This window comes from Chiloscyllium punctatum, chromosome 42 (assembly GCF_047496795.1).
Source record: "Chiloscyllium punctatum isolate Juve2018m chromosome 42, sChiPun1.3, whole genome shotgun sequence".
NCBI lineage: Eukaryota > Metazoa > Chordata > Chondrichthyes > Orectolobiformes > Hemiscylliidae > Chiloscyllium > Chiloscyllium punctatum.
The window spans coordinates 25,188,331-25,211,888 of NC_092780.1; the positions used below are offsets into that span (position 1 = coordinate 25,188,331).

Below are 23,558 nucleotides of genomic sequence, written 5' to 3' on the forward strand. Positions count from 1 at the left end.
GGCGAATTGCGAAGACTGGAATATTATTCCAAACTGGAAGCTAACTGATTGGGAAACACGGATTATAAATATACCATCATTTCGGTGTTCTGAGCAAGAGTCATACTGGACTCGAAATGTACCTGCTGACTTTCTCCAGGATTTTCTGCATTTTGTTATAATATCAGTGGCGTGAAGACTAGCGACATTTTTAGCTTAAGTACAATAGGATGCGGGGAATTTGCAATGGTGTTGCTCTGTGAATTAAAATGCAGCAAAGACTGTGTGTTGAGAAGAAACTGTTATCTTGCCTAAACAGTACATCGATGTTCTGTGGGGCAAGGCTTGGACTTGTTCGTTTAGAACCCGTTCATAAATGCATTTGGAGTTAGACACTTTGCTACTTTGTGTGTACCACGCGTCACCTTCTAATCCAGTCTACGCAAAGGTTCAGGAGTCTTAGTTAAATGTTACCACTTAACAAGTGCATTGCGGAGCCTCTGACATTCCTGTCTGAGTTCCCATCTGGGGGTGTGTGATCTGCGGTTGCACATGTTTAATCCGGGGGGTGGCGGGGTGTATTTCCAATTAATGTTGCAATACTCAGCAGGTCTGGTCGCACTCCGTGGAGAGGGAAACCGGGTTCATGTTTAAAGTTTACGACTTTTCTTTGGTACGGTTCACCAGAGATGCCACAGCAAACCTACCCAGCCTTTTCATCATTTTTCCCTGATTTTATTTCAGATTTCCAGCATCCCCAGTATTTTACCTTTGTGTATGTTGAATCCGGGGTTCAAGTAAGCACTGTTGTGTTGCATTTCAGTGGATTGGAAGAATTAATAATTTAGACTGAACAACCACCAGCAAATTTTAAACTGATGGAAAAATCGGCGACAAGTTATTCTGATAGGGGAATAGAGTTCACTTAGCAAAACAGGCACAGGCAGTTATCTGGAAGGTCTTAACCCAACCCTTACGTTTATAATTTTCATGCATACAACTTGAGAAATGGTGCTCCTCACCTTTTGCCTTTCCACCGTGCACAAACCCATGTTATGTTATTCTGCCTTCAAAGAAGTACGGTGTTTCTCACACATTGCAACATTCCCTAAAACCTGTTTGGTTTACACACAAGTTGGGAAAATTCCTATACCTCCGTTGTACCCAGATGCTGTCTGTGATCCACTCGTGTCCTGACGATAAGGAACAAGTTTCTAAATAATGAATAGTATTGTGTAAACACGTCGTCCTAAGACTGTGGAAGTAAAGGTGTGTAACCATCAGCCATTTTAGGAGCTTTGCGAAAAGTTCATTATTGGAATTTAAAGAAAAACAAATTGTTGAACTCTGTCCAGTTTTGGCAAAACAAAATCTGTTCACTTAAAGAGCTAAAAAAACAGATAGCAAACCTCGACTGCTCTAACCCACCTCACAACTACAGTCTGGACGGAGTTTTTGATCATCATGGAGGGACCTTTTCAAATAGGAAGTAATTCCTACCGAACAGTTATGTTCTTTGCATTGAGAATTTATTTGTTTCAGCCAACACTAGAGCTACGGCATTGCAGCTTTTGCCTAAGGTTATTAGACTGAATACCCCTCTGCACAGTCTAAAGCACCAAACGCAGAAATAAATATGATAATTAAGCCATTTCCTTACGCGTGCTCTTCAAAAAGCGACATAAGCAACAACTCTCCTGCTCATTGTGCACGTGTGATGGAATAGAATGATGTTGGGAGTCTAATGTTGAATTGATTCTAAAATCCATTTCTGATACAAAATTAAACTAGCTGCAATTATTAGGCTTAATTTTGAACCATGTAGAATGGTTCCACTTTATTTTTGGCTTTCTTGTCGTTTTAAATACAAAACCCGTGTTCAGGTAAAAGCAAACGAATATTATGGAAACAATTGATCCTATCCAAATTAAACATACATTGGGGATGTTTATATAAAATAAAACACATTTTCTTTGTTTAGTTGTTGGACAATATCTACATCTAACAGAAGAAAGGCATAATTTTGGCTACTAACTACGAGCTTATTAAGATATAAATAAAACAGAATTCCAGGTCCCCTTAAAAAAAAGTCCAGTCCCTGAATACTGTAACTTGAAGAACGCAACAAAGTTTGAAACGAGAATCGAATGGCCGAAAGTGTTCACGGGGCCTGTGAACTCAGTGATAATAAAACAAGTATATTCCAGAAAGGTCAGCTTTTACTTTAAGAGCTGTTCTGGCAGAAGTCAGGGTGAGAGTTTTTTTTTGAAAAGGTAAACCTATAGGAAAAGTTAATATCTCTGGACTTGGTAACAATTGCTGCAAGTGCGTTCTCACGAATAAGACTCGCTAATGGCAAGTCAGTAGCACACCCCTAGCTTGGAGATACGTGTACAATCGCTCGCAAACTTGGTTTGAAAGCAGCGTTGTGGGGACGATTAAGTCACACTTGCTGATCTACGCCGACTGCTTTTAACCAAGTTATCAAGTCGGCATTTCAATCTAACTTTAACACACATCTGTGTTATAGTGAAGAACATGTAGTCAAGTCGGATAACACAGATGCTTTCACCAAGGAATGAGACCAGAACAAATGCATGGAATAACATTCAAGAATTCCCCACATACGTGCTTTCCCAAAACAAATGCAAATTCACATTACAGCATGAAAGCAAAAGATAAAGGCAATGTTTTCTTACTAGAAGTTAAGTCACATTCCACTTGTATTTACTTGTGTATTTGCCTTTTTAAAAAAAGAATAAATACTTAGACTTGTAAAGCATAAGTTTTAAACGCAAATCGTGCAGGGCAAGACGTAAATCATTTGGTGACAATTCAAAGTGGTTGTCATAACACGGTGAAGCACCGAGAAAAGGAAAGGTACCCTCTTTTAAGAGCTATAATTATGGATAAAGCAAGAACAAAGGCGAGCCCTGGAGCCATGCATTGGAGGTTGAGGCTTCAATGTGCAGTAATAGAAGGAGAGAAGCTTTAATAACTAGACATGGGAACGTCAGAGCAGACATCCAGGCGTCTCAACACCCCCACTGCACGACTTCGAAACGAATTAATACGTTTTAAAAACAAGACCAACAAGCATGGTGTGAGATGGGCATAAATAATAAATACCCCATTCAGATCCACTGAAGAAAACTGGACATTGTTATTGGACAAGAGCGGGTTCTCAAAATTCACAAAACCAGATACTGCTCTTTAATCAAGATAAATATGGTTTCTATTGCCAGAATCAAGTTAAAGTGGGCAACCTTGGCTTAAGGAAAATTACTGAGTTTAACTATAATGACACAGGGGGAAAATGCAGAGCAGCCGCTTTCTTCTAACTGTAAACGTTTCTTCCGTGTTTGGCTTTGTAGCAGTGCACTCCTTAGGCAGTGTACGTTTGAGCTGTGTTGCCTACAAAGAACACAACACGAACTAACACGAAAACAGGACTTTACGGATGCCCATCTACCTCGACAAAGTTACGCGTTCGCCGCAAATAATTAAGTTGTCTCAAAACTAAATCTTGGTTAAAGATTGTCGCTTTTAGTTGCCTGCACTTTATCGACAATACTTTACAACTAAATGAGCTTGCCATTTAAAGCTATCAAATGGGAATGATAATGTGGGTCAATTGCACACATGGACAAAACTCACCAACTGCTCATTGTAAAATGCAGACTTTAATTTTTGCAAACTTAAAACCGCAAACATCCGTTAGAATGGGTTCTCACGGCGTTTTTAAAAGCTCTGGACGTATGCATTGCCAAATCTAATAACTGGACACTGGGCTTCTAAGACACGGTGGGCAGACTCTTTAAAATGAACGAATGCTGTGCACACAGACTTGTCTAAAATGTCGATTTTCTACAGTTGAAGGAGGAATGGGAGACTGACCTGTACAGGTGACCGGCCCAGTCACTTGACTGGCCAGCTAAAAGACAAAGTAGAAGCCAAAGGCTTAAACTGGTTTGGGTGGCAATGTTTGTTCATCACAGAATCACATCCGAAACCATTGGGGACTTTTCTCTCGAGTATAGCGGAAAACACAAATTGGAATTTGACAAATAGAATCCAATTATTCGAATCATTAGCCTAGTCTTCGCTTGTAAACGAAACAACAAATTTAATTAGAGCTCTTATTGGTGATTTGGGACGGTGAATTGCTGTCAGTTTTCAATTGGCATCACTTAGTTCAGCGTAGTTTTAGCACCAGCAGAATAGAAACTGCCCCGGTCTGACGATTCCACACAAACACCGATTGGTGAACTTGCAAGTCGCTTTTTTTTTGGGGGGGGGGGGGGGGGAGTGCAGGGAGGAGGGGAATTGGCGGATTGGGAAGTGGGGGTGGGGTGGAGAAGTGAGATTGGGAGACATGTGGATCCGGGTGCACTTTTCAAATTAATTCCCTCCCAATTCTCCATCTCTGATGCTTCGAATTTCGCCAGTGTTTCTCAGCTACAATTAACATTTTCTGATGGGCACAAAAATGACTATAATCGCGACTGGATCGGTTTGAGCTCTTTCTCAGCAGTAAACAGAGAGCAGCTGCACTTCCAATGATTAAAACATTTACGAAGCTCTTCAAAATTCAATTGGCATAACGCTCCCCATCTTGTGAGACAGGTTTGGCCTGCACTGGTTCGCAATTCATTTAAAAAAATGCGCCGAGATGGATGCACAGATAATCGCTTTGTTACATCTCCACACAGAACCTGTATACAGTGCACCTTGAGTCACAGCTAAGCTGTTTAACATTAGATCGCGTTGCTGTCTCATCACTTAAGTTTTCTGTTGGTAATTTCGTCACACCAAATTTTAAAACCTTAATTTGTGTTTTTAATTACACCAAACACGAGCCGTACACCAAAAGACCACAAACATTGCTGTTCAGCAAATCATATTATTATTTAATGTTTAATTTTCTACTTCAAATAACGGAGCGCTCACAATGGTTTTGTTAACCTTAACGTATTATTAACATTAATGTATTGTTCACCTCCTAATCAGCACTTTTGATCTGCAGTTTACAAATAACAGCCCATAAGCAAACATATAATCAAATTCGCGTTCCAATTCGTGTAAAAGGATCTAAACACAACACAGCGTCCTCTGCTAAATGAGCGCGCTCTCGCGCCTCTTCGCAAATAAAAATGAACATGTTTGCGTTCCGCTGCTGACTTTGGAAAGTCAGTGCTCTGTCTATTCCACTTGTGGTACTGGAGAGTGGCCAACTATCACATAACCACGAGATGTGTTTAAGCTTGCAGGTTTGGAAAGAATTTGCAGCAAGCTAAGTGAGGACAGGAAGGGCAGTAATCCTGCGGTTGTTCATTCACCACCATTTCCATCCCCCCCCCCCCCAACCCACTCCAATCCCTGGTTTCAGAACCACTCCGCTCCCGCCATTTATCTCTTGAGGAGGTGAAATGACCCAGTCGCCTTGACTGCTGCATAAGTGGCCGAGAAGATCGGCGGTTCAAACCGAATTCGCGGGGGAAAGGCACTGCTGTGACCAATGTGAATTAATTCATATGCCATGACCAACAAGTAGTCTATCCTAATTAATGCTGGAGTCAGCTCTTGCGTGCTCTGCAATTAAATGTTAACTTTTCAACATATTGCTCTTGAAACCTTTCATACATTCATCCTCTCCTCCAATATAATTCTGTTCATAAATAGGATGGGGTGTATCATTAAGTAAGTGGAAGTGCCAATAATAAAAGGGGCAGATCAGAACACTGTATAGGTTGTGCTTTCTTACTACTGAATGGCGTTCAGGTCCCAATCATTTTCCGTCTTTGTTGGTCTTCAATGATTTTAGAAACCTTTCTTTTTTTTCAAAAAAGCATAATTAAATCTCACGTACACTTGTGACAATCGCTGACTGGTCGTTAGTGTACGGGATTGGTGCCACTTCCATCACCTTTAATCTCAACATGAGGTAAAAATGGTTTAAATGGGTTAGTTACAGTTGATGATCACAGATAAGTCTTCGCTGGTTCAATTATTTATTGTAAAATGCTCCGTCAGTTTCGATGGCCTAACTACGTCTATATCGATCACGCTGCAGACGGATTATAACCAGTGTAACTGGTGATTTATTTTTGGAAATGGGCACGTGATGTGATCAATAAATATTTTAAAAATGTGGTTCTTTGATGAATTTCGCACAGTGCAAATGGGAACAGGAATATAGGAAAGCAATCAAGTTCACCAAAATCTTGTGCATAACAGAATCGGCCAAAATAATAAAAAAAACTTTGATCAGTATAATAAAGCACAAAAAAGTTATCTAGACTCGAACGCGCAATTAGAGGTCAAGTTGGGCCCTCCTGTCAATGTTTTTGCACCTCTCGGTGACTCTGGAAAGAAAGGGGGAGCAGATTAATTGTGCCAATTCGGAAAGAAATATTTTCGCACACGTCTGTTCTGGTACGCAGTTCAGTCGATATAATAAGGGGGAGCCTATTTAAGTCAAGGTGCCTGCCACAGACAAACAAGCAAAACCAGCACGAAATGTACATTCACTGTGTTAACGTTGGATGATTGATGAGTATCCCTCCTCAGCCGGGCTGCTTATTTTTGTAGGATCAAGTGTAGCACTTGCACCTCCCAAAATAGTGGAACACATCGGTCCGTTTTCATTTTGTAACCTACACACAACTAAACACAATATTTCAACTTCAGATTCCCGCCTCCGAATAATTGCCTCGTGAGTTTACTCCTCCTTGCCTGGTTTCATGTTCTTTACTTGTTTGCATCTTGTTTTTACATAACTGACCACTCTGTCCCGTATTTATTGCGCATGTCATTTATTACTCTTAAGAGAGAAAACATTAGACGCTACGATCCCGAAATTAGTAGCTGGTCAGTGGTAAATCAGAAACAGCAATTGGGGTTTTGTCCGTTCATTTTCTGCTCTCAGTGATTGGACTGAGATTTGACTGACCTTAGATTTGTGACCAGTTCTTGATAGATTATTACCAACTATCTATTATTCTGCATGTGGGAAGAGAGTCTTCTACATTTAGGGAGATTGTCGAATAATGCAAAATTACCCACAGAACTGCGCACAACAGAAAATCAGTGGGGCATGATAGATGTTACAATTACATGCAATGAATAACACAGGTGCCACTAATCTATGAAGACTCTCCTGGAAGATCCCAAAAATAGAAAATGGTCCATTTCATATATTTGATCCCTCTTGGCAGTTTCTATTCTAACATCACCTGCAAATGTTCTCGAGCAGTAATGTTCAATAGTCAGCTATTCAGGCAATTATATAGTTGAAGGATGGCACTCTTGTAGTGAGATAGTAGTGTCCCTCTTTCAATGCTAGTGTCCCATTGTTGAACTAGCAGGTCGTGCTCAAGTCCGATCCAGCTCCAAAGGTGTGTATTAACATCTCTGAACAGGGTGACTAGGAAAATATCTGTAGTTGCAGGATGCCGCCATTTAGTGAGAATTACCCCCACATTGCCCCACACAGCTCCTCCTTTGAGTCCATCAGTTCTTATAACATACAATTCACATCCCTTCCAAGCCAAATGGAAATACACAAGATTCCTTTTGTCAACCATTAACCGACCTTTTACATTTCTAAACAAAATATGCGGCAGACTGCCTGTTGTAGAAAGTCAGTCGCCACATAAAATCCATAAGGCAGGAAAATAATCCACTTTGTGATTAAACCTTTTTAAATCCAGGAAAATCTCAGTTCGAAGATATGTAATTGATGATATTTTAATCATTAACTGCTAACTGAACCCAATGTGCTGATTCTTTGAACTTGAAAAGGCATTCTTTTATTAATCCATCTGTACTATATAGCGCACCATGTTTTGTTTTAATCTGTTCCCTTAATTATTCCTCAGGGAATAAAAGCTTTTGAACAAAAATATTCACACAGAAGATTCCTGCTATTTTGACTTTGAGTAAATACTTTGGCTTTTTTTTAGCTTATTTCATTTTTTCCAAGCAAGTTTTATTTTCACACCAGTTGCACGTATTTTACATGAAATGCAATTAATAACCAGGTGTATTATTAATAAGGTCAGATTTGCTCATGTCCTCTGAAGATTGCTACAGATTATTTTAGTTGTGTAAAAAGATGTTAATTTATAAATGTATACAATGTCTTGTTTTCCTCCTGCAGTAAGGGATCAAATTAGTATTTGAGTTGATTTACGTGGATTATAAACTCAGCTGGGCATGTAATGATTGAGTAAGATTAAAACTTTGAATACTTTGCTACAAAGAGAATGATGACAATTACGAAAAGGTGAAATGACTTAGTAATTGATTAGATTCCCCACATAATGGAAACACGCTCTTCAGCCCAATAAGTCCACGCTGCCCCTCTGAAGAGTAACCCACCCAGACCCATTCCCCAACCCTATACCTACCCTTGACTAATGCATCTAACACTATGGGCAATTTAGCATAGTCAGTTCATCTGATCTGCACATCTTTGGATTGTGGAAGGAAACTGGAGCACACAGAGGAAACCCACACAGACATGGGAGAATGTACAAACTCCACACAGACTGTCACCCAAACTGGGAAGCGAACGCAGGTCCCTAGCACTGTGAGGCAGCAGTGCTGCCCCTATTCAAGCAATATAAACCACAAATGTGAAACTTGAGAACTTTGATCACTCAACTTAGATGTAACATCATTTTAGTATTCTGTTAATATATTATGAAGTTTGCAAACTGTTTTGCTTAGTTTTGAGTCCTCTTTTTGTGCAGTGTTTTGTGATGATACCCCCTGTAGTAGCTTCATGCCTTTGGCCTAATCACTGCAAGCTCATAGGAGAACTTACACTTTATTACTAGGAGAAACAGACAGAGCGACATTGGTTCATATTGATAGTAGTTTTTATTAAAATGATATGTTGGACCTGTTAGCCAATTAAAAACAAAGAAAATTTTTGATCATCAAAAATCATAATGAACATCACTTTCAATGATACAGTTACTGCTCAGTCGCTCAGATGATCTTGCAAAGGGTCACAAAAGATTGCAGCTTAATTGCAGAGGCAGGTCATGAGCTGATGGGGTGTGCAGTGATGTGAAACCTCCTTTAGACTGGACATTAAACGAAGTCTAGCTTCAGTGTAGTGTCAAGTTGAGTATCAAAATTTTTTACTGGTGAACTGAGAATCTTCTCAAATGGTTTTGTTTTTACTTCGAATTGCTTTGAGAATCTGGAACCATCCTAACCTTGAGTTTATTCACTACCCACTTTCTGCAAGTTTTAAAATAGATCTCCCTAATTTATTTCAGATATACAGAATTGCCGAACAAAAATCTTCTTTGCGTCAGCATTTGTTTTTAACTGTTCTTCTGACACTAAGAACAGAAGTTGTATTCAATCTAACAAGCATTCTCATTGAGTCATTGAGGTCCACAGCATTAAAAAAAAACATTGGCCCATGGAAGTCATGAAGTCAGCAGAGGTTGCAGAGACCATGGACAGTCAAGGGATTTGAATGATAGCAGTTTAATAATTGTGATTTAGTAAATATCTGTATTTAGCTTGAAATTCAGTAAAAAAAAAGAAATTTTTAAACACAGGACTTTGCACTGGACACTGTACTTTGGGAAGGATGTGAAGGTATTAGAAATATGGCAGAGAAAATTTATGAGAATAACACCAGAGAATTTCATTCTGGTAGATAGATTGGAGAAAGTGGAACTGTTCTCACTGGAGAAAAAATTAGAGGGAATTTAATTGACATATTTCAAATCAAAGGGTCTATTCTACATAGATAGGGAGAAAAATTCCCTTGGATGCAGATCTAGAAACAGAGGACATCAATTTAAAACATTTTTACAATTCATCAATCCTTGTCACTGGCTATGCCAACAATTTTGATCATCCCTAATTGGTCTGTAGAAAGTGGTAAGCTGCCTTCCTGAACCATTGCAGTCCAGAGGAAGGGCAGACGAGCACAATGACAATGTTGTTAGGAAGGGTTTCCAGGATTTTTATTCAATGATAAAGACTGTTTACCAACATAGTTTCAAGTCAGGTTGGTGCGTGGCTTGGAGGGCAAATTGCAGAGGGTGGTGTTTGCATGTACCTGATGCCCTTGACCCTTTGGTTGTTGGGTTCATCAGTTATGGAATTTGAGAAATCTTGGTAAATTGGTGTAATGTATCTTGTTGATGTTGCAGACTGCTACACTGAGTGTTAGTGATGAGGGAGTGAATAGTAAAACGTGTTGAACTGGATGCTAATCAAATGAGCTGCTTTGTTCTATATAGTTTTGAGCTTCCTGAATGTTATTGGAGATGCACTCATCCAGACAAGTGGGGGATATTCCATAGCAATCCCGGCTTCTACCTTGTAGATATGGTGAGGATTGGCAAAAGACACAGTAACATGAGGAAAACATGTTTTGAGCAGTGCGTGAATAGAACCTGGAATGTACTTTTTGGAGTGTAGCGATGGCAGATTTATCAAGGCCACCAAAAAGAATTAGTTAATAACCTTAGTAGAAAACAATTGCAGGGCTACAGGAAAAAGGTGGGAAAGTGAGACAAATTCATATGCTCTTGAGGAGAGCCACACAGACAGGACGTGCTGAATTTTCTCCTTCTAATTATAAAGACCATTTTTATGGAATTTTCATTAGAATGGGAAAATGAGCAGTTTTAAAGTCAAAGATTTTTGAAGGATTGCAGCACATTTTTAAATTGACCCTCACTGTAAGTGATGTTTTCATAGCTGCTAGTTCAAACAGTGGGCAAATCCAAGCTACAGATCAACTGGCACCAGGGGCTGTGTATTTGTGAAGATTTAGATGGAAACAAATAGCTGGGTCACCTGCGAATAGGTGTCCAGTTGTCAATGAAAAAGACCTTGTATCGGCCATCACTGATGTGATGAGTTCCTAGCTACACAGACAGCTTGTGAATATGAATGTACAAGGCTGAAGCCATTAGATTTTTGGAAGGGAAGGACCTTTTTCTGTTCTGCAGTAAAAAAAAGTATCTTAAGCCTAATGATAACCAATTAATTTTCTTCTGGATGTGGGTTCGCTCCCTGAGCTGGAAGGTTCGTTTTCAGATGTTTCATCACCATACTAGGTAACATCTTCAGTGAGCCTCCAGATGAAGCACTGGTGGTGTAGCCCACTTTTTATTTATGTGTTTGGGTTTCCTTGGGTTGGTGATGTCATTTCCTGTGCTGATGTTATTTCTTATGGTGATGTCATTTCCGGTTCTTTTTCTCAAGGGGTGGTAAATGGGATCCAAGTCAATGTGTTTGTTGATAGAATTCTATTTGGAATGCCATGTTTCTAGGAATTCTTGTGCATGTCTATGTTTGGCTTGTCCAAGGATGAATGAGTTGTCTCAGTCGAAGCGGTGTCCTTCCTCATCCGTATGTAAGGATACGAGTGAGAGTGGGTTATGTCTTTTTGTGGCTAGTTCATGTTCATGTACAGTATCCTGGTGGCTAGTTTTCCACTTGTTTGTCTAATGTAGTGTTTGTTACAGTTCTTGCAAGGTATTTTGTAAATGACATTAATTTTGCTTGTTGTCTGCTTAGGGTCTTTCAAGTTCATTAGCTGCTGTTTTAGTGTGTTGGTGAGTTTGTGGGCTACCATGATGCCAAGGATTCTGAGTAGTCTGGCAGTCATTTCTGAGATATCTTTGATGTAGGGGAGAATGGCTAAGGTTTCCGGATGTGTTTTGTCTGCTTGTTTGGGTTTGTTGCTGAGAAATCGGTGGACTGTATTCATTGGGTACCCATTCTTTTTGAATATGCTGTATAAGTGATTTTCCTCTGCTCTTCGTAGTTCCTCTGTGCTGCAATATGTGGTGGCTCACTGAAATAATGTTCTAATGCAGCTTCGTTTATGGATGTTGGGATGATTGCATCTGTGGCTCAAATGTGGTCTATTTGTGCTATTTTCCTGGTTTGACACTGGTTTGAAGTTCCCCATTGATTGTTCGCTCTACTGCAACATCTAGGAATGGCAGTTTGTTGTTGTTTTTCCTCCTTAGTTCAAACTGGAACTCTATCAACAAACACACTATACTTGGATCCCACTTACCACACCCTGAGAAAAAGAACAGAAAATGACATCACCATAAGAAATAACATCACCACAGGAAATGACATCACCACAAGAAATAACATCACCACAGGAAATGACATCACCAATTCAAGGAAACCCAAACACATAAATAGAAAATGGGTTACACCACCAGTGCTTCATCTGGATGATCACTGATGATGGTACCTAGTATAGTGATGAAATGTCTGAGAACGAACCTTCCAGCTCAGCGAGCAAACCTACATCCAGAGCCCCAACCTGAGCTACAAATCTTCTCAAAACTTGCCAATTGTCCTCTCACCAATTGCAGTTGGGATTGCTTTTTAATTAATTAGTTGGAGATCTTTATCAATGTGAACTGGTCATCTATTCTCATGAAACAAAGTGAACGTACCTGAAAAAGGAAGATTGGGAAGTAGCATTCTGCTCAGCAAAAGGATCATCTCAGTAAACCCTATGGACAGAGACCACTAAACTATCTTTCCAACCTTTCTCTCCCCTCCATGACATCCATGTGTAAGTAGAGAGGGGATTTTATGAGGGAGTTAGAGTTTTATCCAGTGGACTCATATGTTGATGGTTCATAAGTTATTATCTGCAGTTTGAATCTACTTATTTGTAATAAAAGGTAATTCTCGTTTAAGTAAAGAAACCTAGTCCATGTTTTCTGTCAACCTAGATCTAAAAGACAGATAAATTGGGGAATTCATTATAATTTAAACCTTTTGTGATGAGTCTGGAAATAGCAAGGTTTGATTTCCAGAACACTACTCCAATGAAGCATGACATAATCTGTAACCAATCTATGACTCTCTGACATTATCAGGTAAAACTAGAAATTGATGTAGAAGATGCATCTTCACTTTCTGAAGAAGTCAAGTTCAACTCAATCTCTTTACAGATGCTGCCTTACCTGCTAAGAGTTTTCAGTGAATTCTGTTTTGATTTTAGCTTTCCAGTAGTGTTTTACTTTCACAGTTTTGGAGTGAAGTATATATGCAACATGTACAAATTAGCAAGTAGTAAATTAATTTTTAAAATTGAGATTCTTTTTAAGATCAATTTTTGACAAGTACATAAATATTATGAATTTAAGGTCAGCAGCAAATACTTAAGAAGTGGTTAGCATTTCATATAGTTTTGTAAGACACAACCTAATACCTGATAATAACCAATGAGATAAATGGCCAAGCAAGTATTTCCTTTGGAAATGTTTTAGCCTCACACCAATGGTTAAGGCTCCATTATAAACATTATAAAATCCCTTTTGTGCATGTAACATGGCATCACTTAATGTTTCTTTCAGGATGCTTAGTTAAAATTATTTTAACATTAACCAAATATTTAGAGTCTTCATCGATTGTATTTATTGTAATACATACTATAAATAAATTGATGACTTCTAATTTTTATTCTGCTACATTACGTTAACTAAGGCAAAAAGGAATCAATGTATCTATTATAATACACTAAAAATATGCTTTTAAACAAAATAACACAAATTAACCACATTGCAAATAAACACATTTATGACATTCCTAAGGAAGCACAATCAAATTTGTGATCGAGTTTCACATCTTCAGTTATCGGCTAATCTTCTGCTCTTGACAAATCTTGTCAATACCCTTCTGTTTACCACGATTATTGATTATTCAAAGTTGCTTTCCTCACAGTGTGAAATGGCCTTCCAGATCCTTTGGGAAGATATAGCAATTGAAAGGATACTCTTTCCTGTCCTAGATTACATTTGCATGACATACTACTAAACATTCCAAATTTCTGCAAAAATCCTCTCTAAAAATCATAAATCAGACAAATTACTTTTTCTCAGTTTTTGTTTTAACTTATGGCAACAAGTAATGAATGTATTGGCAACAATTTTAGGGTTCACTTGTTCACCTGTAAAATTATGTACAAAAGAATTTCTGTGATAGATCCTCAAGTTTTCGAATCTGTAAGAAAGCTTTCTTAGCAAATAAAGAATACAATTAAATCAAGTTACTTAATTATTTCATAGCATATCCATCAAGAATTGAAATGGCATTGCAAGTGTATCTGTTCAGCTGTGGTATAGGTGAAGGCAAACGTTAGAATTCTTTCCTTGACACTATATCCTAGAAATGTATATTGTTCTGTTTATTTTATACTAATCCAACATAAGAGAAAATGACTCGTGATTATAGACACATTCACCATAGTTACCTCAACCACAGGACCCAAAAAAGTTGAACTGTGTTACTGAAATTTCTGAGTGTAATATTTTTATATTTTAAAAACACATTCTTATTGCTTTTCCTAAACACTGCCATTTTTTGTACAAATATTTGTTCATTGAACAACTTCATATCTCATTAAAAATGATAGCATTAATATTATGAAAAATGGTACAGTTGACAACTTTCATGTAAGAATACAATCCACTTTGCATCACAAAGAACATTAAACAGTATAGCAAGAACTAAAGTCATTAAAGGAATGAACAGGCATTAATTTTTTTCTTGTAATATTTTAACACCAGAAATAGCAATAAGTCTGTTAGGATAATAGCATACAGTTTTTTTTCTCACTGAAATTAGTCAAATTAATTAAACCCTAAAACAAGAAATAACCACCAGGGATAAAACATTTTAATTGTCCAGTCATTATTTTATTGAAAATAATGTTGGTATTTATCAAAACAGAGATGGCAAATACATTTACATCATGTGAAAAGATGAATGCTGTTGGATTCATAATCACAAATCCTCTCAGGTGGGGGTGGGGGTGGGGGGGATGCAATCAGCAATTTTGACATTTTTATCCACTGTACGATTTCACAGATATTGTGCAATGATAAATTCCATCAGGAGTTATCTATTCTTTGGATTTCTATGGTGCTAACTGTTTTCTGAGTGTTTTTACTTTGTATAACCAAAGACTGTTTTGTCTGCATTCCCAGAACAGATCAACCCATTTAAATGAACACATGACCTTTAATGGAACTGAGCTTTCTAATCCTTCGCTGACCTGCAGAGGACCGTTGTGGCACAAATCAGGTAATCTAACACGGTAAAGCAGGGAATTACACTCCCTTGAAGCCAAAGACGTCCCTGGGTCCTCCTGTCCACCAAACACCAATTTGAATCAGACAGTTTGTTTAGGGCATACAGAGCCAGATCAACATGTGTGAAAAAATCTCTTTGCAGGTAGTCCACGACTGCACGCTGAATTAAAAGGTTTGTTTTTTAATAATAATTAGGAAAGATATATTTGCAAAGACAAATTCATGAAATCAGACAGGCAATAATCTCAAGTCCAGCTGACCATAGAATGGGGAATAGAGTCAGACAACACAGAAACAGATCCCTCAGTCCAACTCACGTACGGTGACCTGATATCCTAATCTGACCTAGTCCCATTTGCCAGCATTTGTCCCATATCCCTCTAAATCCTTCCTATTCATGTACCCATCCAGATGCTTTTTTTATGCTGTAATTTTGCCCACCTCCACCACCTCATCCGGCAGCTCGCTCCATACTCGGACTCCCCTCTGCATGAAATATTTACATCCCTGTTTTTTTTTAACATCTTTCCCCTCTCACCGTAAACCTAGTTTTGGACCCCCCATCCTAGAAAAAGACTCATCCAAGTGGTACAATGCTGAATCTAGAAGTAATATCCTGAATTTAATATTTAGATATCACATTGCATATATATTCAAGTAATGGTTGATCTTGCGTATAAGACAACCCTGATGTTTAGCCAAAAAAAAATTCTGTTCACCAATTGCTTGGTCCTGGAGTCAAACTCATCCTGGTGCAAATATACTCATTCATAGAATCATACAACAAGACATCATTGAATACAACAGTTCAGCTCCTTGTATCTGTACATGTCAACATGTGTAGTCAAGGCTACCACCTCACTAACATGTGCTGCACTCTTACCAATTTTGCCCTCCAATTGACAAATTAGCATCAAGAAAGAATGGCAGATGTACAGTGTAAGCAAAATAAAGTTGTTGGGATTGCAAGGCAGACAAATAATTGTGCAGCATCGAGAGAATTCTGATTGCAGGAAGCACATCTGAGGGGCCTAAGAATAAATCTGTGAAGAGAAGAAAACCTAGCAACATGGGCAGCAGTTGTCAAATGAAGTTGTAAGATAGATATCCATGAAAATTGCCAGAATGGTCTGCTAGATCATTACTACCTAAAACTATCCATATTTTTGCCCTGAAAGAAGCAAATAGATTAGGCACTGCAGATTTCAAGAAATAATTTTGCATGATCACATTTGACCAAAACTTTGCATAATTTAAAATAAAAATTCAATAATAAAAATACTTTTTGGCTTATTTTACATTAATTTTGTGAATAGGTTTGGCAGGAGCAAACTCTGATCTGGCAACTTTGCAACAGTGATGGGGGAGGGTGAATTTCTACCCTTGAAAATATTACGTGTAAAGTCAAGCCCTACATCTTGGTAAAATGTCAGTCATAGAAACTCAATCATGACATGAGTATATATTATCTAACAAGAGTTTGGTGTTCTGAAACATGCAGAATTATGCTGAATTTACGAAAGTAAACACTTTCATTCCATTGTCATTTACGTGTTACAGGATAGTCCAGTTCTCGATTACTCATTTTGAACATATTGCACTGCCTTTGTGTGTGAGAGTGGGCACTAACCAATTGAGAATCATTGACTCCTGATTTTCTTAGCTCATCGTTCCATAAAACTAAAGTTGTTTCATCCTGTCAGAAGAAATATTTGCATTTATTTAACACTTGAAATTGCAATTTTATATTGCTAACTTACATATTGGGCCCACTGCATCTAAAATACAACAGCACAATAATAATAAATTATTGATTAAACCAATGGTCAAAATCAAACATGAACAGAAATTGCTGGAACAACATGACAAGTCTGGCAGCATCTGCGGAGAGGAAGCTGATTCGCAGAATCTGTAGTTCTTTATTTTTCTTTACTCGAGCTGCACATGTAATTTGTTATTTCTTGGCTTTTACCTTGGATTTTAAATCCATTGAAGGCTGATGGTTAAAGGGAATGAATGTGAAATAAGTATGGGCAGCCTTAATGCATTTCTTGGTACAAAAGGGAATGTAATGTTTTAAAAAAAAATTAATTCTCACCCAAAATTTGAACATTGTGGTTTCAACATGCAAGTGCAATAGCACAAAATAGGTTGCTGGGGAACTGGAAGATGTCACATTGGTGCACTTAGCAACATTCTTCTAATGTTGAAACAAATGGATGTTATTAGAACATAGTACATGCTTTACCTTACATAACAGTAGGGCAGTACCTGGTACTAACCCCTCGAACTTGAAACAGAAGAATTCCATTTCTCAACATGAACATTTCTCAGTTCAATCAGCATAAATGTTTTTAAAACAAGTTCTGATCAAAATAAGTTAAGAAGTTAAATTTTCTGATGAAGTTTGCTGGAACTAAACAGGGAACCATTGGAAACTGAATATTATTTGTTAAGAAAATAAATAATTGAAATTATCTCTCAAAACTTCAGGATTCTCCAAACAGTTTTATGGCCCATCACATACTTTTCAAGTTTAGTGACTTTCTCCATTTCAGGTAAATGCAACAGCCAACAAATACGATGCACGTTTCCGCAAACACTGGTGAAATCAACACCACACCACTCGATTTTAGTGAAACTAGTTGAATGATAAACATCAGCAAGGATACCAGGGAGAAACAACTGATTTTCTTCAGAAAGTCCCAAGGGGTTTTTGTTTCTCCCTTGGCAGTAAAGCAGAGCCCCAAGTCTAATGGCACCTCCCTCAGTAATACACTGGAGGATCAGCCAAAATCTAAAGATTCCATTTTTGGAATAGAGCTTGAACCCTAAACCTCTGAATCTCAAAATCAATGAGGATGCTACTACTAAAACATAGGTGACACCCGCACCAACCACCCCACCGCCCTTTGACTGAACACTTCAACTCCCCATCCCACTCCAGCAAGGACATGCAGGGTGTGGGCCTCCTCCACCCTAACCACCCAATGCTTGGAGGAAGAACACCTCACCTTCCGCCTTGGGACCCTGCAACCCACGCAGCATCAATGTGGACTTCACCAGTTTCCTCATTTCCCCTCTCCCCACCTTATCCCAGTCCCAAGCTTCCAACTCAGCACCACGCTCTTGACCTGTCCACCGTCTTTCCCATTTATCTGCTCCACCCTCCTCTCCAACTTATCACCTTTTCCTCCACCTTCATCTACTTATTACATTCTCAACTACCTTCCCCCCAGCTCCCCCGCGCCCCCCCCCCCCCAAATCCCATTTATCTCTCAGCCCCCTGGCCCACAAGCCTCATTCGTGAAGGGCTTATGCTGAAACATTGATTCGCCTGCTCGTCGGATGCTGCCTGACTTCCTGTGCTTTTCTAACACCGCACTCTTAAAAGCTTATGTCATAATGCAATACACATTATACATAAAAGTACAGTGGCAAATTTATATAAATAAATTTATCTAGATATTGTAACCAGTTTTGCAATAGGAAAGCACATACATTCAGAAACAGAACACAGGTATCCATTTAGCAGATCTCTGCGCAAAGTAAAAATAAAAGCACTGTCTCTTTCACATTTTTTTATATTGAAATAGCGACTTTTTTAGGATAAGAAGACTGAAGTGAAAAAAAGTTAACAAACCTTAAAAAAAATCATTATTTGTATTCTTGCAAATTAAATTATTATCAACTATGTCACTGATAATTTTCTTCGGGGAACAATCTAACAGTGTGTGAAGTCAAATTTTGGATGGATGCATTCCAAGAAATTTCATATCAGCAACCTTCAAAAGATCTGCCATTTTAGCCCAAAATTCCTGCAAAGATCTTAAAAGAGTCTGCAGAGGAGATTTCTTTATTTGGCATGGAAAATGGTGGAAGGGATATCCCATTATCAGATAAATGTGTCAGCCTGCTTGATTAACTATGCTTAGCTACTTTGTACAACAATACAGGGATGCAGAGTCTATATTCTGATAGAAGTCAATATATTTTTAATCTCCTGGGTTATGATGTACTCTAACTCTTTTGATCTTGGTGGAAGGATGGAAGAGGCATTTCCTGAAGTATGTAATCCATTTTTCTGTCCTTTCTTTCCAGGTGCAATAAACTCATTGTTTTGCTGGATGAAGGATACTAGTGACAGCTTTCAAAGATTAAAGTTCAAAATGCAGTAAAACACTCATGGCAAGTCCTAAATTATAAAGTTATATTTACACTTATATATATATTATGAACAAATAAGTAATTGTTCGCAATTTCCACTCATGTCAGTCTGGCAAGTAATCTATTGCCACTTTCTCTTCCATCATGTTAAAATATATATTTTATTTTAATAGTAAATTACTCTGCAAACCTTACATTTTCAAAATAATACATTCTGATTGCAATATTTGTTTTGTTGTATTTAATAAATTATAGAATAAGAAACCCAACAAGCATATTGAAAATCTATATTAATCTGAAATGTATATATGGTCACAATCATTTTTATCACACACCAAAAACTAACTTCTTAAGCACTCCTGCGCCTTTTGTATATTGAAATGCAAATTTGAGTATAAATTGAATTGTGACTGTGGATTAAAAAGGCAGTTGTTCTGTACTTGATTGTACAACATATAATCACTTTTTAAGCATGGGTCTTTTCCTTTTGGGGAACAGTGGGGAGATGGCAGAAGGATTCCATGGCTGATTACCAGTCCATTAAACCACATCATGAATTTGACTTCCACGGCCAACGGGTCCTGGCGGGAACTTGAACCTGAAGCTTCCAGGCTAAAGATAGGGACACTGCAACTGCATCATTGGAAATGAGCCATGCTATAAACCATCAATTGTCAGTCGTGACCATGTTCATTGGACCAGCCGGATCTTGTAAACTGTGAGATCTCTGTTTGGGTTGTTAACCTGGGCCAATCAGGAATCCCTGACTGGCTAAGATAAACAGGAAATTATTTTCAACTCTATTTCGATTTAATCTCTACCCTCCCCTTCGCTTTTTTGATCACACGGCATTGCCCTTTGATGAGAAGGGCATTACATGTCATAGGCCACTCGGGGGTTTCCTTTCTTCCTGGTGGTGGGAATTGAATAAAGATTTGTTCACCTGTTGCCCTTCACTGTGTCTCACACCCGCACACACACAACATAGGTGCTGGGGAGAAAAGAAAAAGAAAAAACACAAACAGGGGATACGTTCATGCCCGGGTGTCCAAAAAAAAATAAGAATAAAGAAAAAAGATATATAGACAGAAGATCTAGAACCTTCTCAGTTCAGGGGACTGACTCTGAGCTGGCTGTTCATAGCCAGTGCATTACGTGCAAGTAAATAAAGGGTGATTTGGTGACAGGATACTGGCCTCTGTGCAGTTATTTCAGGTATGTTCCTGGCCTTTCTGTTAGATCAGCAGCATTGTGCAAATGGTAAAAATATTTCAGACAAAATAAAAATCTATAGACTAAGTTAGAAAAGTTGACAGTTTCAAATTAAAAGTACAGATGAAATATGAATCCTTAATTCTATTTTCTAATTTTAAAACTGCTTCAAAGACCAAAAGAAGAGAGTATTTGAATGAGCCTTGAAATATATTTCCACATTCATGGAGTTCTGTTTCATTTCAGTGACCTACATATGTGGTTGAACTCAATTAAACAAAGATAAGCAGATATTGCCTCTATTATAGCTCAGCATTTCATGTTATAAGTGTGTATTTCTGTGTAAGTAATGAAGCATAAAAGTCTCCTAATGTCTTGTGAGGAAAGTTCGGTTTGATGGTACACGTCATGGTGGGCCTTTGGCTTAATTTCAATGAAAAAATTGAGTTTTCTAATAGCAATATGTAGACTCGCTGTCAACGTTTAGTTGAAGCCTGGGTCAATGTGATACTATAATTGTCTATCAGGCAAGTGTGGGAGAGGGTTGACCATTTGTTGGATTTAGTAGCTTTGTGGGAGTGGGGAGGAAAGGATGGCCCAGTCAGGTGGTTGGCTGGAGTGAGAGTGGTATGGGAATTAATAGTTGGAGTATTGGTTTGGCAGTAGTCTTTCGTTGTGGGTTTGAGAAGAAAGTTTTGTTCCACATTCAGTTAGAAATATTGATATTTCTTTGAAAATCTTTGATTATAGCTTGAAAGCTTTTTGATGGTCAAGTTTTAGATAGGCCTGTTCTTCTACTTGGCAGGTCCTTCAGGGTGAACCAATTTTGTAGTGAGGCTCACAAAAGTGTTAGGCCCTTAATTACAAAGGGTCGGATGCCTGTTTCAAGCAAAAGAATTGGTGTTGATCTATTTCTAGCTTTTCACAACATGGCTAATGGAGAACTTCCTACTCATAATCAATCCACTTGAATTTCCTGCTGCTAGAGAGCCAGGAAGCCAGTTAGAGCTTGAATAAAAGTTGCTGCATGGTCAAATTTCTCGTCGTCCAAGGAATCTTTGTTTAATTTGATGTTGCAATTATAATTAAAAAAAAATATCTTGTTTGCCAGCAGGATACTCTTCTTCATTTAGCCAGCAAATGATTCTCTCACTTGTTGCAATAGCAAATGTGCAAATATTGTCTGAGAATTTAATTAAAATGATTTTGGCCTGATATGGATTTGTTTTTTAACAATCAAAATAACGAGATGTTGGTTGTTCAATGAAGCTAGCGTTTATAATTCCAGACAGAGTTTGCATATTTGTCTATCCCACACACATAAATAAAGACAACATAAATTCTTTTCAGAAATAAGTTAATAGAAACCAGTTTTAATTTAGTAAGCAATGCTTCTTGTGTTTATCCACTTGCAAAGCATATGTACCCAAAGGACAGAACATGCTCTTTCTAGACACTGATTAACAGAAACTAGTTGAAATTTGTCAAATTTTGGCCCAGATAACTCTTTAATGGAAAGACATCAAATGTAAAAATATTATAATTTGCAGCATGGGTCCATTACACTTCTCTGTATTCTTTGTATAATTATCTACTTATTCAGTTAACAGCAGCAATTAGGAGAAGATTTTAAACTAGATTGATTTTCAGTCAATGGAAAATTTTGCATATCAGATATTCACTTAGCAAGAGTATTGCAGTCAACTGAACTTAAACCATACTGTTACATTAGAATTTCTTCCACATGTAATAATATATTCAGAGCTTCATGATTACTGTACTTTATTATTCATGGCATTTAAATCAAAACATTGCTTGGCCCATAACCAACTAAATCACTGAAACAAGCATTAAGCAAAATCTGACAAAGTGTATTACATCTGAAATTTTGGCTGAGTCTCGTTTCTCCTGGTTCAGGAGCTTGTTGATTATTGGCTACATACTTGAACCAATGCCAGAACCAATTCCTATAACAGTGCCTTCTGGTTGATATATACCTGACAATCATTTTTATTTACTAAACCTGTAGTCCTGACACAAGGCCAAGGACACCCGCATATAAGTGTTTAAATTCTTTACCTGAAATTCCTCCATCCACTATTTTGTCACAGGGCTCAGGCAATTTATCTTAAATAGGCTAACCCTCTACTATAACAGTAGAGAAAATTCTGTGACAAGAATCAAACCTCCATACTGCATGGGGTAGGTTCAAGCATTTAAAAAAAAACAACCTATGAAAATGGTTCCCTCCACCTTTCAAATGTTTGCTAATTATGAGTAAATATTTACACTGAAGCAGATTGTTCAGTATTTGTGGTCAGCGTTCAAGTTAATGTAGAGTTCAAATTGAAGAAATTAAGAGTAAAAGGATCTCTTATTAAATCAAAAACAAAATAATTGCCTTTCATGGAAAATATGGACTTGATTTTCTTATCTGTTACTTCAAGTGAGGGACGAGTGAGGTGCTAAACTCAACAATTCCTGGTCGTTTGAGAAAACCCCTTTTGTACCAAAATGTAAAGCATTAACATTGAGCAAATGCACAGTATATTGAGGAAATATCTCTTTAAAGTATTTGAAGGAATAGAGCCCCTGAATTCCTAAAGTATGTCCCAGCAAGTTGCTCTGTTCTAAATAGTATATTAAAGATTTAACCACCACATTAAGTAGATGTGTGCAGTTGGTGTGAGTCCAACAACATTACCTAAAAGTTGAGAACAAAAAAAAATGACAGATTTTACTGGTATTAGTGCAGAAAAATTCTTGATCATGGGGTACAAGAACTGTGCACATGATAGTGATTACAATTCAGAGGTATTTCATTGGCTGTAAAGTGTTTTGGAATATCTGGGTTCATCAATGATGCTATACAAATGCAAGGCCTTTCTTTCTGCGATTGACATTTAAGTATAAAAGAATCCGGGCTACACCACAACTATGTTAAACTTCTCCTTTAGTTTTATTGGCACAAGCGTTACCCAGAAAAGCTGGGAAGCGATTCAAATCCAAATAACTAGAACTGTATCTGACCATTAATCCCACAGTGAAATAATGGTTTGGCTCTGTTTGGGAAGAAGCAAT

The 23,558-nt window shown here is 37.9% G+C and overlaps 1 long non-coding RNA gene across 2 annotated transcripts in view; it reads left to right on the forward strand.

Annotated features, from left to right (window-relative positions):
• LOC140465841 (uncharacterized) overlaps positions 1 to 23,558 on the forward strand; it is a 66,007-nt gene that overhangs the window by 12,412 nt on the left and 30,037 nt on the right. The window contains exons 3-5 of one of the 2 annotated variants that reach the window (XR_011955165.1): positions 14,994 to 15,090; positions 19,200 to 19,286; positions 19,764 to 22,035. This is a non-coding gene — a long non-coding RNA (uncharacterized lncRNA). Of the gene's footprint in view, positions 1 to 14,993; positions 15,091 to 19,199; positions 19,287 to 19,763; positions 22,036 to 23,558 lie in introns of those variants that run through there. The other variant, XR_011955164.1, reaches the window with a different exon arrangement.